Raw genomic sequence first — 21495 nt, 5'->3', positions numbered from 1 at the left:
AAACCTCACATTGACCGGAATGACTGTATTTTATCTACACTGGATATCTGAATAACACTTTCTTGTGAAGGAAACTAAACCACAAACTTGAAGCTCCCTCCAAAGCTTGGGTTATTCAAATTTGCAGATTTAAATTTGTGTTCTGGAAAATACTTAGGAGTGGGATGGCTGGGTCATTTAGTAGATGTGCGCTTAGCTTTTGGAGAAACTGACAAACTGTTTTTCAAAGTGGTTGTACCACTTTACATTCCCACCAGCAGTTTATGAGGGGTACTCTTCTTCCACATTCTCACCAACACTTGATATGGCCAATCTTCTTAAATTTAGACATTCTAATAGATACGGAATTATATCTTGCCGTAGTTTTGATTTGCATTTCCCCAATGACTAATGATGTTCACCACTTTTTCATGTTCTTATCTGCCATCCATATACCTTCTTTGGTGAAGTGACTGTTCAAATATTTGCCAGTGTTTAATTTGGGTTGTTGGTTTTTATTTTTATTGTTGGTTTTATTCTGGATACAGGATTTTATCAGATATACAATTTGTAAATATTTTCACCTAGTCTGATTCTTCTCTTTTCATGCTCTTAGCACTATTTTTGGAAGAGCAGATATTCTTCATTTGGTGAAGTCATATATATATGTGTGTATGCGTATATATATATATAGGCATACACACACACACACACACACATATACGTGTGTGTGTGTCTTTTGGTGTCTTCTTTCCCTAATCAGTCTGTCAGTCTGCTAGAAGTTTACTATTTTATTACCTTCTGAAAATACAAATTTTGTCTTTCTTAATTTTTACCTGTTTTTCTGTTTTTGATTTCATTGATTTTTCTGTTCCCATCTTTACTGTTTCTTTTCATCTGCTCATTATACATTTCATTCGCTTTTATTTTTCTATGTCTTAAGATGGATGCTGAGGTCGTTGATCTTAGACCAAAGAGAAATGAAAGCATATGGGCATGCAAAGATTGTTATACAAATATTCATTTGATTTATTTTTATTTATTTTTTGCTTTTGTTTTTGTTTTTTTGTTTTTGTTTTGCGGTACACGGGCCTCTCACTGTTGCGGCCTCTCCCGTTGCGGAGCACAGGCTCCGGACGCGCAGGCTCAGCGGCCATGGCTCACGGGCCCAGCCACTCCACAGCATGTGGGATCTTCCCGGACCGGGGCACGAACCCGTGTCCCCTGCATGGGCAGGCGGACTCTCAACCACTGCGCCACCAGGGAAGCCCTGATTTATTTTTAGTAGTCAAAATCTGGAAACTATTCAAATGCTCATCATCAGATAAATAAATACATAAATTGTGCTATATTTATGCAAGGGACTACTACTCAGCAATAAAAAGAGAAGAAATATCATTATACAAACTATGTAGATACATCTTAAAATAATTATGCTAGTGAAAGAAACTAGAAAAAAAGATGTAACACTGATTTTATCTATATAAAATTATAGAAAATGCAAAGTAAGCTATAGTGACACAAGTAGATTGAGTATTGTAAATACTCAATTGCCTGGGGATGGACATGGAAGAGTAGTAAAGAAGTATTCAAAAGGGGCGCCAGGAGACTTTTGACAATGATGGAAATGTTCATTAACTTAATTGGAATCAGTGTTTCATGGGTGTACATGTATTTTGAACCTGATCAAATTGTGTATTTTAAATATGTGTAGTTTATTGTATGTCTATTATATCTCAACAGAGCTTTTTAAAAAGACACCACTATAAAAATGATAAAGGCCACAGAAGAGGAGAAAATATTTACAATACTCATATTTGACTTGTACCCAGAATATATAAAATAACTCTTACAACTTGATAATAAGGAGAGAAATACCCCAATAAAACAATGGGGAAAAGATTTCAACAGACATTTCGTAAAGAAATATATATGAAGGGCCCATAAGCCTATGAAAAGAGGCTCAACAATATTAGTCATCAGGGAAATACAAATTAAAACCACAATGACATATCACTACATGCCCATTAAGATGGATAAAATTAAAAAGAGTGATAATGTAAAAACATTGGCAAGGATGCAAAGGAGCTAAAATTTTAATGCATTGCTGTAGTGAATGTAAAATAATAAAACCACTTTGGAAAATTATTTGACAGTTTTTTTAAAAAGTTAAACTTTTATGATCCCTAGGACCCAGCAATTTCTCTCCTTGGTGTGTACCCAAGAGAATTTAAAGCATACGTCCACATAATGTATGAATATTCATAGCAAATGTATTCAAAATAGAGCAGAACTGAAAATCCCTCCTCTGCTCTGGGGACTCCAATTACATGTATATTTGATGCTTAAAGTTGCTTCCCCTCCACCTCAAGTGATGCTCTGCTCATTTTATTTTTCAAGTTTTTTTTAACATCTTTATTGGAGTATAATTGCTTTACAATGGTGTGTTAGTTTTGGCTTTATTGTTTTTCAATTTTTAAAAAATTCTTTCTGGGTTTTATTTTACATAGCTTCTATAGGTATGTCTTCAAGTTCACTAATCTTTTTTTCTCCAGTATTTAACCTGCTGTATTTTTTTATATCAGATATTTTAGTTTTCATCTTTGGAAGATAATTTGGGTCACTTTAAGTCTTCTATGTCTCTAGTTTTCATGTGCAATCTTTCCTCTAGCCTCTTGAACTTATGGGATACTGTTGTAATAACCCTATTAATGTCTTATCTACTAATTCTATTATCTGTATACTTCTTCAATCAGTTTCTATTGACTGATTTTCATCCTCATTATGGGTCATACTTGACATCTTCCAAATGTTAATTCAGAATGTTAATTCTGTTCATTGCTGAATGGATGTCAGACATTGAGAATTTTACCTTTTTGTTTGCTGGATATTGTAGTATTTCTGTAAATATTTTTGAGCTTTGTTCTGGGATGCAGTTGAGTTACTTACAAACAGTATTATCCTTTCAGAACTTGCTTTTGAGCTTTGTTATCTGGTACTGAAGCAGGCTTTATTCTAGGGTACCTTTGTCTCAAAACTGAAGCTAAGCCTTCTGAGAACTCTACCCAATGCCACATGAATTATGAGGTTTTCTACTCTGCCTGCTGGGAATAGGAACTATTTCTGGCTTTGTGTGAGTTCCTGGTACTGTTCTTCTATTCTTTTCAGAGAGTTCTTTCCCCAGACCTGGATAGTTTCTTCACAAACCTGCACTGATCAGTACTTAGCTGAAGACTTGAGCAGGACCCTCTACAGGTCTCTTTTCTATCCTCCAACTCTCTACCCTGCAAACTCTATCCACACAGACTCCATCAAAGTACTCTCCCTGGGATCCCATTCTCCGCTTCAGACAGAAACTCCCTCCAAGGGGCACATCAAGGCAAGTGTAGGGTTCACTGCATTTATTTCCCATCTCTCAGGGTTCACTGTCTTTCATTGTTTGTTGTCCAAATCTTAATAACTATTGTGCCATATATTTTATCCAGATTTTTTTAGTTGTTTTAGGAAGGAAGGTAAACCTAGTCCCTGTTATTTAGACATTGCTGGAAGCAGAAATCCCATCTAATTTTGCCCCGCTACTCAATGATGTCTTTCTTTTTCTTTTTTATTTTTCTTTAAAAATAATTTATTAGTTTTGGATCACAAAATATAGGGAAGACACAAGGGCAATGCCTGTGACCCCTTGGGCCATATTTCCCTTCCATAAACACCTTTTAGAACCCCAGACTCATGCTGCCCAAGCATTCTCTCACATCCTGACAGCTGCAGAGTATAGTACTGACCATGTGGGACACTTAAACAGACTCCCTGTAAGCGATGCGGGGGTCCCTTCCAATTAGGTCTTCCAGCTCACTTTTGCCAATATTGCAACACCACTGGTTGTTCCAACTGTCCATGTCCTAAAACTCTCACGAATGAATAGGTCACAGGCAAATTCTGCCTGCACAGCCCTTACAACTGTCTACTCTTTTAAAATGGCCTTTCTTAAACAGCAGTGACTAAGGCCACTTCACTATACCCAGTCTTCTAAGCCCCAGACTGCCTGTGGCACCTGGATGGCAGCCCCTGGGGGTCCCCCACATCCTAAGGTGGCGATGGAGGAAGGGCAGGCCAGGCCAAGCATTAAGAATAAACAGTCCGTTTTATTGCGCTCAGACTAGGAATCCATGGGTCTTGAGGACCTCTGTGAACTTGTCAGTTTTCTTCTCTCTGTTCTTTTCGGCCTACTTCCGTAGCCTCAGGAGCTGCTTCTTTTTCCGGTAGTGGATCTTGGCCTTCTCCTTTCTCTTCTGCTCCAGGGTGGCTGTTACTGCCTGATACTTCCAGCCAACCTCACGAGCCAGCCGCCCTAGGTAGGCAAACTTCCTCACAGGCTTCAGACGCACAACCTTGAGGGCGGCAGGAACCACCATCCGCTGTTTCTTGTCATAGGGTGGCGGGATCCCATCAAACACCTTGAGGCGGTCCCGAGCGGCCTGGCCTCGCTTGGTCCTGTGGGGCAGCACGCCTCGCACTGTCCGCCAGAAGATGTGGCTGGGGGCTCGGAAGTGGTAGGGGCCGCATCCGTTTGCAGAGGAAGGCCAGGTACTTCAACTTGTTTCTATAGAAATTTCCATAAATGCTGATGCCTTCACAGCCGCACGACCACCACCTTTCAACCCAGAAGCACCTGCTTGGCCATGATGGCCACCTGGAGGCCCAGGAGATGGCCTCGGCCATCGAGCACCAGGACCTGCCCCTCCGCCATCTTCGGCAGCTGCCTGGGAAAGCACTCAGTGATGTCTTTCAATGGGCAGGAGTTTTTAATTTTCAGTAAGTCCGTTTTATTGACTTTTTTTCCATCGTGCTAAGGACTACGAAGAATGCAACAGTAAGTAAGCAGAATACAGCATCTGCTTTTCTTAGACGCTCTCAATCTTGTAAAGGAGTAGGAAGTTACAAGTAATACTTTGGGTCAGTTGAGATGAGTAGAGCCAGAGTTAAATATAGAAATGTCCAATAGCTTCTGGCTTGAAAATGAAAAGGGGTACTGGGTTTGGCAGCATAATAGCCTCCAGAGATGTCCAAGTCTTAGTCGTTGAAACTGTCAGTATATTACCTTACATGGCAAAGAGGATTTTGCACATGTGATGAAATATAATGATCTTGAGATGATCCTGGGTTATCTGGTTGTGCCCAATGTAATCACAAGGGTCCTTATAAGAGAAAGAGGGAGTCAGGAGGGTCAGAAAAGGAACCGTGACAATGGAAGCAGGTGTCAGAGTGGTGGGATTGCTGGAAGGGGCCACGAACCAAGGACTGAAGGCAACTTCTAGAAGCTGAAGAAGGGAAGGAAACATATTTCCCTCTAGAGTCTCCAGAAGCAAAGTAACTCTGCTGAAATCTTGATTTTTGTCCAGTGAGACCCATTTTGGACTGCTGAACTCCAGAATTATAAGATGCTAAGTTTGTGTTGCTTAAAACAAGTAATGCCGTAATTTGTCACAGAGGCGATAGGAAAATAATGCAGGTACTGAATTGAAGGGCTGCTTTTTCCTCTGGTCACAGCAGGGAGGTACCTGGCTGAGTAAATTTCTCATATGGAGGCTTCCTCATACACAGGTGATCACTGCTTACCTGTTGCTCTATGAAGGACTAAATTCAAAATGCCTGTCAGTTTCTGTCAGCCTCTGCTGCTGGACTAAATATTTGGACTCAAAATGATAGGTAGTTCTGAGGCAGGTGCTTGTAGCTACACTGGTTTCCTATGAATCAGAAGGAGTCCCTCACACACTACCCTCACAGCCAAAGGGGATCTAAATCACGTAAGGACTGAAGGGAGGCAATGACTTTACAAGACCTGGACTTGGAAATTTTATAATACTTTTAGCACTCAATGGAAGAGTCTTCTTCCCTTTGTAAAATTTAAGTCTATTCTTCAAGCTTCCTACTTATGTTCAGCAACACAGGCTTTGATATCCCTAAACAGAGGACTAGTTATATATGAGTCTCTTGGCCATATTTCTCTTCAGCTTGATTTCCCTTTTCTTGAAGTAATTTTCTAGTATTGATCCAGTGAAGTTCTCATCATGATGCCTGGATACCTTAGTGACCACTTGAGGTTAAGTCAAAGTGCCTCTTTAATAAAGAAAATTCCTTAATAACCAGCACAAGATGTCCATATAAAGACTACAAGCAAACTCGAGTCCTTTTCCCAGATAATTGCATTAGAGGGTTAGCAGCCAAGGAGATAGAATGCAGAGCACAGAGCAGTCTCCTTCCTGTCCCTGGTGGGAACAAAGCCAAGGACACATGGTTGTCACTTTGGATTGCAAAACTCCTCCCCGTGTGTGGGGATGTACATGGACAAGCAATGAGCTGAATGTGCACAAGCGTTGTATTGGATGAGAACCCTGCTCCTGGCCAAATAGCAAATAGCAGGGTGCATTGTTGAGGCTAATCCCGACTCACTTGGCCTCTCTGTGAGCAATGAATAATGCTCCACAGCCTCATACGTCCAGGCATTGTGCTCTAAGTCCAGGCAAGGCTAGGAGGAGACAATGGGCTTAATGACTGTACTGCTCCACTTTTTTGGTGGGGGGGGACGGGAGGAGGAACATTTCATAAGGTCCTTGTGGAACAAGCCAAGACAAGATTTCAAAACAGAACAGATAAGACAAGAAGATGCTCATGAGTGGAATTAGGTTTGCAGTGTCCTAAATCTCTTTGGTTATTTACCAGATGAATAATACTTTCAAATCAGACTGGTCCTACATAAAATCAAAACAGCTGTAAAAAAACAAAAAATCTAGATAACCAACTTTTCCTTCCTTGAGGACATGATATTGAGGAATTGGTTTGACTGACAATTTTCTCTATTTTTGTTTTAGTTTATTGAAAGAATTCACTTATTTCACTTATCTACGAAAGTTTCAATTTAGAAATGGGTTCAGGGGCTTCCCTGGTGGCGCAGTGGTTGGGAGCCCACCTGCCGATGCAGGGGACATGGGTTCGTGCCCCGATCCGGGAAGATCCCACGTGCTGCGGAGCGGCTGGGCCCATGAGCCATGGCTGCTCAACTTGCGCGTCCAGAGCCTGTGCTCTGCAACGGGAGAGGCCACAACAGTGAGAGGCCCACGTATCACCAAAAAAAAAAAGAAAAAAAGAAATGGGTTCAGTATGCAGTTGTAGTGTGTCCCTGCTTTAAACGCACACACACACCTTTCTTTCATCTCTTCTTTCCCTCTCCTGACCTGGGAGATTCTCAATATGGCAGAGGCTAAAACAATACTCTTAAAATTGAGTTGAAATTATTGTACTTTTTGTGCTATCATATGGCTCTCAGAATACTGATATCGAAGTCCACAAATAATAAGTGCTGGAGAGGATGTAGAGAAAAGGGAACCCGCCTACACTGTTGGTGGGAACGTAAATTGGTGCAGCCACTATGGAAAACAGTATAGAGGTCCCTCAAAAAACAAAAATAGAGTTGCCATATGATGCAGCTATTCCACTCCTGGGCACACATCTGAAAAAAACTATAATTCAAAAAGATACATGCATCCCAATGTTCATAGCAGCACCAGTTACAATAGTCAAGACATGAAAACAACCTTAATGTCCATCAACGGATAAATGGATGAAAAAACTGTGCCATATGTATAACATATAGACACACTGCAATAGTACTCAGCCATAAAAAAAGAATGAAATAATGCCATGTGCAGCAACATGGATGGACCTAGAGATGATCATACTAAGTGAAGTAAGTCAGAGAAAGGACAAATACCATATGATATCACTTACATGTGGAATCTAAAATATGACGTAAATGAACCTATCTGTGAAACAGAAAGAGATTCACAGACATAGAGAACAGACTTGTGGTTGCCAAGGGGGAGAGAGGGGAGAGGAGGGATGGATTGGGAGTTTGGGGTTAACAGATGCAAACTAGTATATACAGGATGGAAAAACAACAAGGTCCTACTGTACAGCACAGAGAACTACATTCAATATCCTATAATAAACCACAATGGAAAATAATATGAAAAGGAATGTGTATATATATGTACAACTGAATCACTTTGCTGTATAGCAGAAACACAACCTTATAAATCAACTATACTTCAATAAAATAAATTTTTTAAAAAGAATACTGATATCAGGTACTCCATTTGTAGATTGCCAACAAAGTAGTATGTAGAGGTTGGAAATAGTGTTTGAAGAGCTCTGGCTTGGAGATACACTGTTGGGCCAAAAATCTCTTAGAAGCCTGTTGGGCTGGAGGATGCAGCTGATTCCTGCAACTTGTGGCATTCATGAGGCAGGTGAGAACACTTTTAAAGTAGAAGGAGTTCAAGGGAGTTTGGTCCCAAGCGTTAGATAATTAGGCAAAGGTAATTTAATGTAGAAAAACTCTATGGACAAAAATAGTGAATCACTGAGTCGTGGAACAGGTGGTTTTTAGAACAATTTTGGCTTGAGGCTAGAAGGTCCATGTAGAATGGGCCCTCTTTCCTTAATGGCTACAGAACTAAAAAAGACATTACAGTCTTAAACTTGGAAATAAAACTGAAACATGGAATTATAAAATCTAAGCGAATTGCATGCAAGTGGCCCCAATGCTATTACTTTACGCAGCAAATGTATTATTTAGCACCTATAATGTGCAAGGCACCTGCTAGCAGTCTGAGTGCAGCAGTGGACAAGATAGGTGTGGTCCTTATCTTCAGTAGAGCTTAATATTTGGGGAGAAGACAAATGTGATAGGCCAAAGAGTGGCCCCCAGAATGTCTACATCCTAACAGTTGGACCTTGTAAATATGTTACCTTGCACAAAGGGACTTTGAAGATATTATTAAGCTAAGGTTCTTGAGAAGGAAAAATGAGCTTGGATTATCCAGGTAGGCCCAATGTAATCACCAGCATCCTTATAAGAGAGAGGCAGGAGGACCAGAGTCAAGAGAGACGTGATAAAAAGCAGAGTCAGGAGAGAGAGAAGGGGCCACAAGCCAAGGAGTGTATGTGACCTTTAGCAGCTGGAAAAGGCAAGAAAATGGATTTTCCCCTAAAGTTTCCAGAGGGAATGCAGCCCTGCTGACACCTTGATTTCAGCCCAGGGAAACCCTTTTTGGCTTTCTGACCTCCAGAAATGTAAGATAATAAACTTGTGTTATTTTAAGCCACTAAGTTTGTGGTAATTTGTTATAGCCACAATAGGAAAATAATACCAAAAAAAAAATAAAATAGCAAGTAATCAGTCTAAACCCTGTTTCACAATCATTGTGATGGTACCGTGAGGATTGAAAGCACAGGATGCCACTAGAAAGGGTGACAGAGTCTTGCTCTAAAGGTGGACCAGAGCCCACCTCCCCTCCTGGAGGAGATGAGGAGTAAGTTGAGCAGGAGAAGATGGGGAGTGCTGTGTTGCGGGCAGAACGACCTTGGCCAGACCCCAGTGCATGAAGGAATTTGACTCTGGAGATGGGGGAGGGGAGGAAGGGTCGGAGTAAGTGGGTGCCAAGATCAGAGTCATGTTTTGGAAGATCACTCTGGCTGCTGTGTGGGGAATGGATGTGAGGAAGGATGAGCAGAAGGGGGGAAGCCAGGTGAAGACTGTTGCATTCCTCAGAGTGAGGGATGATTATGGGAGTTTGGACTAGCATGGTGATAGTGAGGGGAGGGAAGCAGATAGATTTTGGAGAGTACAATCCATAGGACTTGGTGATCAATTGATTTAATCAGTAATTGTTTTTAATTGCTAACTACTGTTCCATTACATGATTATATTATTATAGGTTTCTCAATTCTCCTGTGGAGGAACATTTGGGATTTGTCCAGTTTGGGGCTATTCTGAATAACATTGCTGTCAGTATTCCTGTACAACCCTTATTATGAACATAAAGTTTCATTTCTCTTAGGTAAATACCTAAGAGTCAAGCTGCTGGGTCATGAGGGAGGAGTATATTTAACTTTTTAAGAAATTGCCACACTGTCTTCCAAAGTGATTGTGCCATTTCATCCTCCCTTTGATGATTTATTGGACTGTGAGGGTGGTGCAAAAAAAACAGGGGTGTTCTTTCAAACTGAACAATGTGCCCAGCTCTTTAAGCAGCTCCCTGTGTTTTGAGTGTTGAGAGAGACAGAGAGGTGAAGTCCATTGTCCTATGAGCTCCTTCCCCGAAAGACAGAATCCCTTGGTTCCTTGAGTAGAGGTGGGGAAAAATTTTTTTAAAAGTTGCTTAAATTGTCACCAAATCATTCTGGGAAGTATTTTGCTTGCAAACTTGTAGAGACCATATTTCACCAAATCAAATAATAAGATTGGATCAGAGGTTCAAATTTCAGAAGCTAATTGCTCTTGGACTATTTCAGACAGGGAAACAGGCCCCACGCTGTTAGGAGAGGCTCATTCTCCCCTTAGTCAGTGGAATGGAAGTCTGGTCTTGATCTACTCTGTGGCCTATTCTGTGTGCTACTCTCTCTTTCAAACCTTCCCCACTCCCATTTTTTAGCCTCCAAATTCGCAAGTTCAGGCAAAGGCCTCACCCTCTTCATCACTCATCACTCACTAAACAGAATGCTTTCTGTCAATTGCCCCTTAAGTCCTGCCTCTAGAAAGGAAAATGTTCCAGCTAAGGGGTATCATCCGAATAAGGATTTTGAGAGATAAGAGGGTATCAACTAGAAAGGACACTGAGATCAGCCAGGACTGCCTCAGGCAAACCAGGGTGTACAGCCTCTGGTCTGGAAATCTAAATGAATCTATTGATACATAGTAAAGTAACAAAGGAAGGACTATGAAAGGTATACCTACTAGAATAAGAGCTGAATACCATAGAACCCTAAAGCCAAGCAGACTAGGAGTTTCAAGGGAGATCTGAGAAAGAGATTACAAGTGAATGATGATCTTAAACAGCTGTGGCTTATAAGAAACCTGGAGAGGCCAGGAAAGTATGTTACAAAATGCCTTGGTGGATAGAAATGGATTCCTTTTCGATTGATTATTCTCTTGCCTAGGGAGTAAGAAATCCTTGAATTTAGAAGAAGGGGTTCAGTGATGGCTCCCCACCAATGGATATGACCACCCCAAACCTCTGGTGGGACTTTATTCTGAAAAGGGGTCTTTGCAGATGCCAGTAAGTCAAGGATCTCCAGATGAGATCATCCTGGGTTATCTGAGTGGGCCCGAAATCCTGTGACAAGGGTTCTTATAAGAGAAAGGCAGAGGGAGAGGAGGAGAGGGCTATGTGAAGACAGGGGCAGAGACTTGAGTTCTGCAGCTACAAGTCGGGGAACCCCTGGGGCCACCAGAAGCCTGAAGAGACAAAGAAGGATTCTCCCTTAGACCCTTGAATGAGAGTTCAGTCCTGCCATCCCCTTGATTTCAGATTTCTGGCCTCCAGAACAGTGAGAGAATGAGTTTCTGTTGATTTTAAGCCTCCCGATTTGGGGTAATTTGTTACACAACTACAGGAAACTAATATAGGGTGAAAAGGAGACTCTTGGTAAGCAGATCTGAGGCTGGGGAGGGAGGCAATGAATATATGAGTATGAATGGGTGTGAAATTCCAGATAAGTCCAGACAGAGTGGAATCTGAGGGCAGGAGAAAAAAAAAATAATAATAAAAGTGGAAATTGTGTACATGGCCAGCTTCTCTTACAGGGTCACAGCCAGGGTGACCCCAGGACAGCTCTCTCACTCTGCTGTTAAATTATCCACCCAGTTTGAAAACAAAATCCAGTTAGAGATTGGGAGGAACCTACTCCCCCCATCTATCCTGTAGGTTCCATAAATACATGCAACTTAGTTCAGGCTCATTACCCATACAGCAAGCCACACAATTCAGTTCTTTTAATCATTTTTCTCATTATTTTTCGTTCTCTATTTTAGCTGTCTCATATTTCTTCACTTCTGTCAACCAGTCCCTTGGTTATACATTTTTCTTGTCATTTGCCTTGGAAAAACAAAACTAAACAGCATAATTAGTATAGTTTGTATGAAAGATGTGACTTTTTAGGGGGGAAGAAGTTGCTCTTAACTGCTGATTCGCATTGTAAACATCTTCGACTACTGTGAGTGTACTGGATTTCTGGTCCCCACAGGGCCCTTCATGGGGTCCACAGACTCTGTCCAAAAATGGTGACTCAGGCGTGACTGTAGCAGAGGGACCTGGACATTGGGACGCATGGCTAAGACTAGGGTGGCATGTGGTGGGGACAGATGTCCATTCTCAGCCAGCGCTCCACCAAACTGGGTGTCTACATTGAAAATTTTAAACCCAAGATTTTAAAAAGGAGGGCATTTAATCCTGAAAATAAAATAACAACTCCCTTTGAAATATATTCTCTTTAATCCAGCAGCACTTGATGTTTGCAGATGGTTTTCCTCTGCAAAGCCTAAGGAGAAAAACCTTCCTAAACCTGGTTCTTGAACTTCAACCCCCAGCATCAGAGGATTAAGTTGCTAAATTTGATTCAAATTTTAAATTGAGTTTAGAATTGAGACAGGCGGTATAAGAGGGTGGCTAAAAGCCTGAGCTTCAGGTTAAGCTGAATGTGTGTTTTGAAGTGCAAACGTGTCCTGCTCTGAGACCTGGTCTACATGATAACAGGGCTGTTGTGAGCATCAAAGGAGAAATGTCTGCAAGGACCAGGCACACAGTAACTGCTCATTAAATGTGTTCATTTCAACAGCACTGGGGTGGGCTTACCCCACCATGAAGTGTGGAAGTGAGATCTACCCCTTTTCTCCTTTTGAAGCCATTCATGAATTCTACCATTTAAGCCATTAAGAAAAACCTCAAGGAGGGGTCCCAGCAGCCCCTCCTGGCCTTTCTACCACAGCCCTCACCGTCCACTAGGAGGCACTGTGCTCAGCCTCCTCTGCACCAGCCCTGGGCTGACGGTTGGCTGAGATTCCCAAGTGTGGCATGCAGCTTCCAGCCTCTCCAGGACCCATGCAGCCAACCCTATTTGAGTCCTTCCTACCCTGGTGCAGGTCCCTGACCCTCTCAGGGCCCTGAAGAGCCCAGCTTCCAGCTTTAGACTGGGCCCCCTCAACCCTGAGAAACACTTTGAGACAATCCAGTCCCGTGGCATCAGGGGTCTGGACTTCGGAAAATGAAAGCTTCTCAGTTCTTTCCCAGATCCAGGGACACGTAAGGCACTGGGTACAAATCCATTCTAAGAGGGAGAAAACATCACTTTCATCATATTCAGTTGGTTAAAGCGGTTGTAGACTCAGCCCAGAGTCAGATGAGAGGATAACACTCAAAAACCTGGATCCTGAAAGGCATGGTTCTCTGGGGTCATCAAAGTGCAGTCTATCATATCTACTTTGTAGGTTCTATAGTACTTCCAAAACAGTACTCGGTCTCATGTATACTATTCAACTGAACACGTATTTATGAATACTATCAATTTCAAGTCACTCTACTAAGTTTTGTTTTGTTTTGCTTTGTTTACGAAACGGATGCTTGTTTCCGCTTTACTTAGGGGTCTCACAGTTGAACAGACAGAACAAATACACATGTACACAAATTCCAGTGGAAGGCATATTACAAACCCTTGCTATTTAAATAAGTCAAAAAAGAAGAGGATTTCGTGAAAAGAAAGATTATTTTGAGATATAGGATTATGGGAAAGTTTCATGGAAATTGCTGGGAATGTGCTTTAGAAATTGTAAACCACGATTAAAACATTTATTACCATCGTTGTTATAAAATCATAGCCTCTGCAATAACTATATTTAGGAGTTTCTGCTTCCTCAACATCTAGTGGACCAATCTGTTCACTTTGCAAAAGCATACTGGTGAAGAGTTTGGGCTCTAGAGTCAGCCCACCTGGGTTGAAATCCTAGCTGTCTGACGTTGGGCAAGTTACTTAACCCCTTTGCGCCTCAATGGCATGACCTTAGGGTGGAGAGAATATTATCTTTCTCATCAGGTTTTTTGATTGAATGTATCTGAGGTGCCTAGAATGGTGCTTATCACGTAAACAATGCTCGTAAGTGTTGTGTTGTCAATAATTACGATGGCCTGAATGTTGCCCCTCCCCCAAGACGTGCACCTCCACAGGAATCTGTGAATATGTTATCTCACATGGCAAAAGGGACTTTGTAGAGGTGATTAAGGGCCTTGAGATGGGGGGAGGGTATCCTGGATTATCCAGGTGGGCTGATGTGATGTGATGATCACAAGGATCCTTATAAGAGGGAGGCAGGGGCTTCCCTGGTGGCGCAGTGGTTGAGAGTCCGCCTGCCGAAGCAGGGGACGCGGGTTCTGTGCCCCGGTCCGGGAAGATCCCACATGCCGTGGAACGGCTGGGCCCGTGAGCCATGGCCACAGAGCCTGCGCGTCCGGAGCCTGTGCTCCGCAACGGGAGAGGCCACAACAGTGAGAGGCCCGCATACCGCAAAAAAAACAAATAAATAAAAATAAAGTGTTTTTTTTTTAAAAAAAGAGGGAGGCCGGAGGATCAGATTTCAGAGAAGGTACGGTGATGATGGACAGATGTCAGAGAGATGCCAAGAGAGTCATTGACCCAGGCAGCCTGTAGAAACTGGAAAAGGCAGGGGACAGATTCTCTCCCAGAGCCTCCGGAAGGAACACATCCCTGCTGACCCATTTTGGACTTCTGACCTCCAGAACTATAAAACAGTGAATCTGTGTTGTTTTCACGAAGTTTGGGGGAATCTGTTACAGCAGCAATAAGAATTAATGCGATGATGATGATCATCATCATCTGAAAGCCAGTGCCTCCTGCACACAGTCAAGAGACAGAATGTAACCAATCAGAAAAGTGTATGCTCTCTAACACTAGGGAGAGATATCAGGTAGGGGGCTTGACAAGACTGAATGTAACCAATCAGAATGTAACCAATCAGAAAAGTGTATGCTCTCTAACACTAGGGAGAGATATCAGGTAGGGGGCTTGACAAGACTGAATGTAACCAATCAGAAAAGTGTACGCTCTCTAACACTAGGGAGAGATATCAGGTAGGGGGCTTGACAAGACTGAATGTAACCAATCAGAATGTAACCAATCAGAAAAGTGTATGCTCTCTAACACTAGGGAGAGATATCAGGTAGGGGGCTTGACAAGACTGAAGTGATTCTGTGCATTTGATTCAGTCAAGCTGTCACAGCTGTGTTTTTTCTTTTTCGATTTTGAAGCCACTAGTTCAAACATCAAAACAATGCTAACTATTTGCATTTATATTTTATGACTTGTTTTTGAAACTTTTCATCAATATTTTATCGTGAAGTCACGCATTTTACTTTAACTATATATATATAATATATATAATTATTTATTTATTTATGTTTGGCTATGTTGGGTCTTCGTTTCCGTGCGAGGGCTTTCTCTAGTTGCAGCAAGCGGGGGCCACTCTTCATCGCAGTGCACGGGCCTCTCACTATCGCGGCCTCTCTTGTTGCGGAGCACAGGCTCCAGATGCGCAGGCTCAGTAGTTGTGGCTTACGGGCCTAGTTGCTCCGCGGCATGTGAGATCTTCCCAGACCAGGGCTCGAACCCGTGTCCCCTGCATTGGCAGGCGGATTCTCAACCACTGCGCCACCAGGGAAGCCCCCAATTATATATTTTATAAAGGTTTTCATCATGCTGAAGTATGATTTTCTTATGTATTGGGACCATTTGGGGGTTCTTTTCACCTTTGGGTTACACCTCTCTAAGCATGTTACAGCAGGTAAAGAGAAGTGTTCAACATTCTGCAGTTACTAACAATTCACATCTGCATAGTACTTTACAGTTTACATGGTTCTTTTGTCAACCTCATCTCACTTTACCCTTACAACACTCCTGTGAGAGGAAAACAAGACTTAGGGAGGCGGAGGATGAATTAGGGGACTGGCATAGCTATTAAGTAGTAGAGCCATGTTTCAACACAGGCCTCTTGACTCAGAGATTACTATCCCTCAGATATCTTCAAAGAGTTTCAGGAAAATTTTCAGAGACTTACCTATTTGGAAAAGAAGGCTTCCCATCTCTCCCTTTCTCTCCCCCACTGCTCGTTTAGTTTGGAAACATCTAAAATGTTCCAGATGTGAAGATACATGCATGACATGCAATACAGATGTCATGGTAAGTCCAAGTTTGAACACTGGTCCATTAAAGCATGTGTATTACCATGGTCAAAAGCAAGACGTTGGAAGCTGAGTGCTAAATATTTGTTAACACTATCAATAGAAGACACATTTTTTAGGGACTTTGAGGGTTGTGGAGTAAGAGAAGGTAATATGACTTCTTGGCTACCAGTCATTCTTTCAGAATCACTCCAAGTTCAATTTCAACCTAGTAAGCCAAAAGTCTAAAATGTTTATTGAAAAACTTGGCTGTGGACTTCCAGTATAGTTCCTAGTAAAAAAATCTGAATTCACGTCTTAGCTCTTCAGATTTGGGGGCAAAAGAAGATATTGATTACCAGTAAGAACAACTGTGAGCAATGCTGGAGCTGTTTCGGGAATTTCTGCTGCAATGCTTACTCAGCCCATCACGTTATAGCACCTTTGGAAACAATTGTGCAGGCAGGGATTGAACAATAAAGAAATGCAGAGGAGCCTGAAGGAAGCAGAAAGCCTATCACTAAAAGTAAACAAACCACTAAAAATAAACAAACACACAGACTTGGAGACATTCCCACCAGTAGAATTAGCCTTAAATAATGATGACAGTGAAATCTCACCCCTTCCGTGAAGCTTTTCCTTTGACCTTGACCAAGTATCACCTTCCAATTATGAAGTTCTATAACACCTAAGTTCTAGCACTTTTAGAGCTGAAATGGGAATCCTCGAAAGCATCTGAGGGAAATAATCTAGCCAGCTGGCTGAATACAAAATCAAGATTAATAAAAAATAATAGCTTTACCATAAATTAGCAAAAACCAATTAGAAAACACAATGGGAGAAAAACAAATCCCATTCACAATAGAAACAAAAGATATAATACCTAGCAATAAATCTAACAAGAATGTGCAGGCCCTATGTAAGTAAAACTAAAATGTTACTGAAGGAAATATGGGAGATCTAAATAAATATGGAAGATCTACAGAAATGGAGGGTTATGCTATGTTCCTCCTAGATGGAAATACTGAAAATTTTAAGATGTCGATTCTTCCCAAATGAATCCATAAATTCAATGTAATCTCAATCAAAATTCTACTGAATTTTCACAGAAATTGACAAGCGTGTTTTAAAATTCATAGGGAAGTGAATATGGACAGAATTAACTAAGGCCTTTAAAAAAAAATAAACAGAGGCATTACTCTAACAGATTGCAAAACATCCCATAAATCTATAGCTGTTAAAAGTGTGATTTTAGCATAGAAATGTGTTTTAAAAATCAGTGGGAAAATTTAGTGGGACGGGATGGTTTAAAAGTATAGAAAGAGAATCATGTGTCTATGGGAATTTAGTACCTGATAAATGCAGTATTTAAAATTAATGAGTATAAGTTATGGATGCATTCTGCAACAAGTAACAGACACCTGAAAAATAGTGGCTTCATCAAACAGGGATTTATTTTCCTCACATAAGAAGTAGAGGCTCTGAAGATCCATGTTCCCTTCAGCTTTTTATTCCAACCTCCTAACCACATGTTCTTACCTTCATGTTCATTGCCTCCTAGGCAACCAGCTGCCCATCCTTCAGTCTCATGTCCCCATTTTAAGCAGGAATAAAAAAATAAAATCAAAGAAACAAGGAATAACGAATGTTTCTTGAAAGCAGGACTTCTCCAGAAGTCCCAGTAGGCTTCTGCCTCCATCTCGTTGGTGAGAACTCTTGTCATGCCATCACAACACGAGTTATAGTCATCTTAAAATTCTTTTATCTTTGAACTTGTGTGTTGTAAGTGAAGTCCAATGGGACAATGGAGCATGTGCATGAACCCAGGAGGTACGTGCAATATGCATGCTCACTGGTCTGGTTGCCCCGCTCATGGATAACATTCATGATGAAAAAGGAGCAAAGAATTCTAGTGGATACACGGAAATCCAGTGAGACTCAAAGCAAATACAAAATAAGCACACTGTATCTGTAACTGAGGGAGTGGGGGCTGTGACAGCCCGAAGAGGCATGTTTTTCATTCAAACCAGAACTTGCTTCAAGCACAGAAGAAAGTTCCTTGTCCTTTCTGTTGTTCCTTACTAATCAGTAAGTTTAAGGTAGAGAGTGTTGTTGGAATGTGCATGTATCAAAAAGTGACATTTAAAAAGCTGAATTAGTTTTGTACAGTGTCCTCACCATTCTAGTAAGAATAAAATACATATATGCATGTACAAGCCATGATATATTGATACAAATTGTACAATTTCAGGGATTGTGCAAAACAGTTATGCACAGGGCTGTGAACATGTCAGGACGGTTCACATGATTAGAAAAGACCTGAGAATACCCTGAGCTCTCACCTTTGGATAATGAAATCTCTGGTGGATTACTAGGGACCACCAAAGCTAACCAAGCAGAGAGTTCAGTGGTCACACATGACAAAGAATACAGGCTCTACAGAATTGTTCAGAAAATTTACTAAGTAAACAACAATTACAAAAAACAGCAATAATAACAAACTCTGGAAATGGGGCAGACTCTGAATTCTAGAATTGGCACATTGTATTATTTTAAACGTCCAGTTTTCAACAACAACAAAAAATATAAGACATGCAAATATACAAGAAAGTATAAACCATACACAGAGGGAGGAAAAAGCAATCAATAGAAACTGTCCTTGAGGAAGCCCAGACATTGGACTCACTAGTCAAAGACTTTAAATCAACTGTTTAAAATATGTTAAAAGACAAACAAACAAACAAACAAAATACTTAAAGAAAGCCATGTTTAAAGAGCCAAAGGGGAGTATGAGATTAATGTTTCATCAAATAGAGGTTATTGTAAAGAAATAGAAATAACAAGAAAAGAACCAAATAGAAATACTGAAGTTGAGAAGTACAATAACTGAAATTTTAAAATTCACTACAGGGGTTAAACAACAGATTAGATCAGGCAAAAGAAAGAATCAGTGAACTTGATCATGTTAATTAAGATGATCTAGTCTGAGGAATAGAAGGGTAAAAGAATTAAAAAAGAAAAAGAACAGAGTCTGAGATATGTCAACCATAACATCATATGCACAGTGAGAGTTCCAGAAGGAGAGGAGACAGAGAAAAGAGCAGAAAGAATATTTGAATAAATAATGGTTGAAAGTTTCTCAAATTTGATGAAAAACATTAATCTACATATCCAAGAACTCCACTGAACTCCAAGTAGTATAAACTCAGAGATTCATGCCAGGATACATCATACTCAAACTCTCTAATACAAAAGGCAAGGAGAGAATCTTGAGAGTAGCAACTCATTACATACCAAAAAAAAAAAAAAAAAAGGCTTCAATAAGTTTAGCAGCCAGTTTTTCTTCAGAAACCATGGAGGCCGGAAAGCAGTGCTGAAAGCAGTTTCTTTCAAAGTGCTGAAAGAAAAAGGTGTAAATCAAGAAATCTGTGTACTGCAAAACTATCCTTTGAAGAAGAAATTGACAAACAAGCACTGAGACAGTATTCATGTATTTTTTGTTTATAACACTTTTTTTCTCCTAACTTTAAAGACGGAAAATAATAATTATAAATATGTGTTGAAGGGTACACAGTGCAAATTTTTATAATAATAACAACACAAAGAAGTTATATAGGAACAACGTTTTGTATACTATTAAAATTAAGTTGGTTTTAATTTGAACTGGACTGTTTTAAATTAAGATGTTAATTGTAATTCCCAGGACAACTACCAAGAAAATAATTCAAAAATATATAGTAAAAGAATTAACAAGAGAATTAAAATGCTACACAAGAAAATAGTTATTTAACACAAAAGAAGGCAGTAAACGAGTAATACAGGAGCAAGAAGACATAAGATATGTAGGAAACAAATGGTAAAATGGCAGATGTAAATCCTACCTTTATTAGTCTGCTCAGGCTGCCGTAAGAAAATACCACAGACTAGGTAGCTTAAACAACAGATACTTGTTTTCTCACAGGTTTGGAAACTGCTAGCAGGGTTGGTTCTGGTGAAGACTCTCTTCCTAGCTTGCAGATGGTCACCTTCTCACTGTGTCATCACATGGGCTTTTCTCTGTGAACACGCAGAGAGAAAGACCTCTGGTGTCTCTTCCTGTCTTAGAAGGATATAAGTCCAACTGGATTAGGACCCCACTTTTATGACCTCAATTAACCTTAACTACCTCTTTTAAGGTCCTTTCTCCAAATATAGTCACATTGGGGGTTTGGGCTTCCACACATGAATTTTAGGGGGCACAGCCAATAAAACTATCTCAGTAATTACAGTAAATGTAAAAGGAATAAACACCCCAATTAACGTAAATGATTGGCAGAATGAGTTAAAAAAATTTGACTCAACTACATACTGTCTACAAAAGACATACTTTAGATTCAAAGTCACAGATAGATTGAAAGTAAAAATAACAGAAAAATATGCACCTTAAAACAATGATCAAAAGAGAGCTGAAGTGGCTGAAGATAAAACAGACTTGAAGAAAAAATTGTTGCAAGAGATGAAGGACATTTTATAATGATAAAAGGGTCAAGAAAATATAGGCTATATATGCATCATACAGAGATATTATATATTACATACATTATACATCTATATATAATATATAATGTGTATATATTATATGATATAATATAGATGTATAATATATATTGTATAAATATATATATTATATATTGCATATAGATACCTAACAAGAGAGCACCCAAAATACATTATATATTATATACTTTATCATCTATATTATATAGTATAATATATATATTATATATTAAATATAGATGTATAATATATATTGTATAAAAAATATGTATTTTATAATATACATATAGTGTGTGTGTGTGTGTGTGTATATATATATATATAAAAAACAACAGTGCACCCAAAATACATGAAGCAAAAACTGGCAGAATTAAAGGGAGAAATAGACAATACAACAACAACAATGGGAGATTTCAATATACAACTTCCAATGATGGGTAGAACAACTAGCCAAAAGATTAACAAGGAAATAGACTTGAATAACTCGATAAAACAACTAGATATAACAGACATCTATAGAAAACTCCATTCAATAATGACAGAATACATATTCTTCTCAATTGTACATGGAATATTCTCCAGGACAAACCATATGTTAGGTCATAAAAAAGTCACAAAACATTTAAAAGGATTGAAATAATACAAAGCATGTGTTTCCCAATCACAATGGAATGAAGTTAGAAATCAATAACAAGGAAATTTGGGAAATTCACAAAAATGCAGAAATTAAGCAACACACTCTCAATAACCAATGTGTCCAAGAATAAAACCACAAGGGAGATCAAAAAATACTTTGAGATGAGTGAAAATGAAAACAAACTTACCAAAATTTATGGGGTGCAGCTAAAGCAGTGGAGAACTTTTGCCCTATCTGCTTTGTTTGAACTTCATAAGAATGCACTCAAATGCAGTAATA

The 21495-nt window shown here is 40.0% G+C and overlaps 1 pseudogene; it reads right to left on the bottom strand.

The window, feature by feature from the left end:
* Positions 1-4130: 4130 nt before the first annotated feature.
* Positions 4131-4726, bottom strand: LOC115851128 (large ribosomal subunit protein uL13 pseudogene; annotated as a pseudogene).
* Positions 4727-21495: the final 16769 nt, after the last annotated feature.

This window comes from Globicephala melas, chromosome 7 (genome assembly GCF_963455315.2).
Source record: "Globicephala melas chromosome 7, mGloMel1.2, whole genome shotgun sequence".
Classification (NCBI taxonomy): domain Eukaryota; kingdom Metazoa; phylum Chordata; class Mammalia; order Artiodactyla; family Delphinidae; genus Globicephala; species Globicephala melas.
This window is presented reverse-complemented; position numbering and strand designations above follow the sequence as displayed.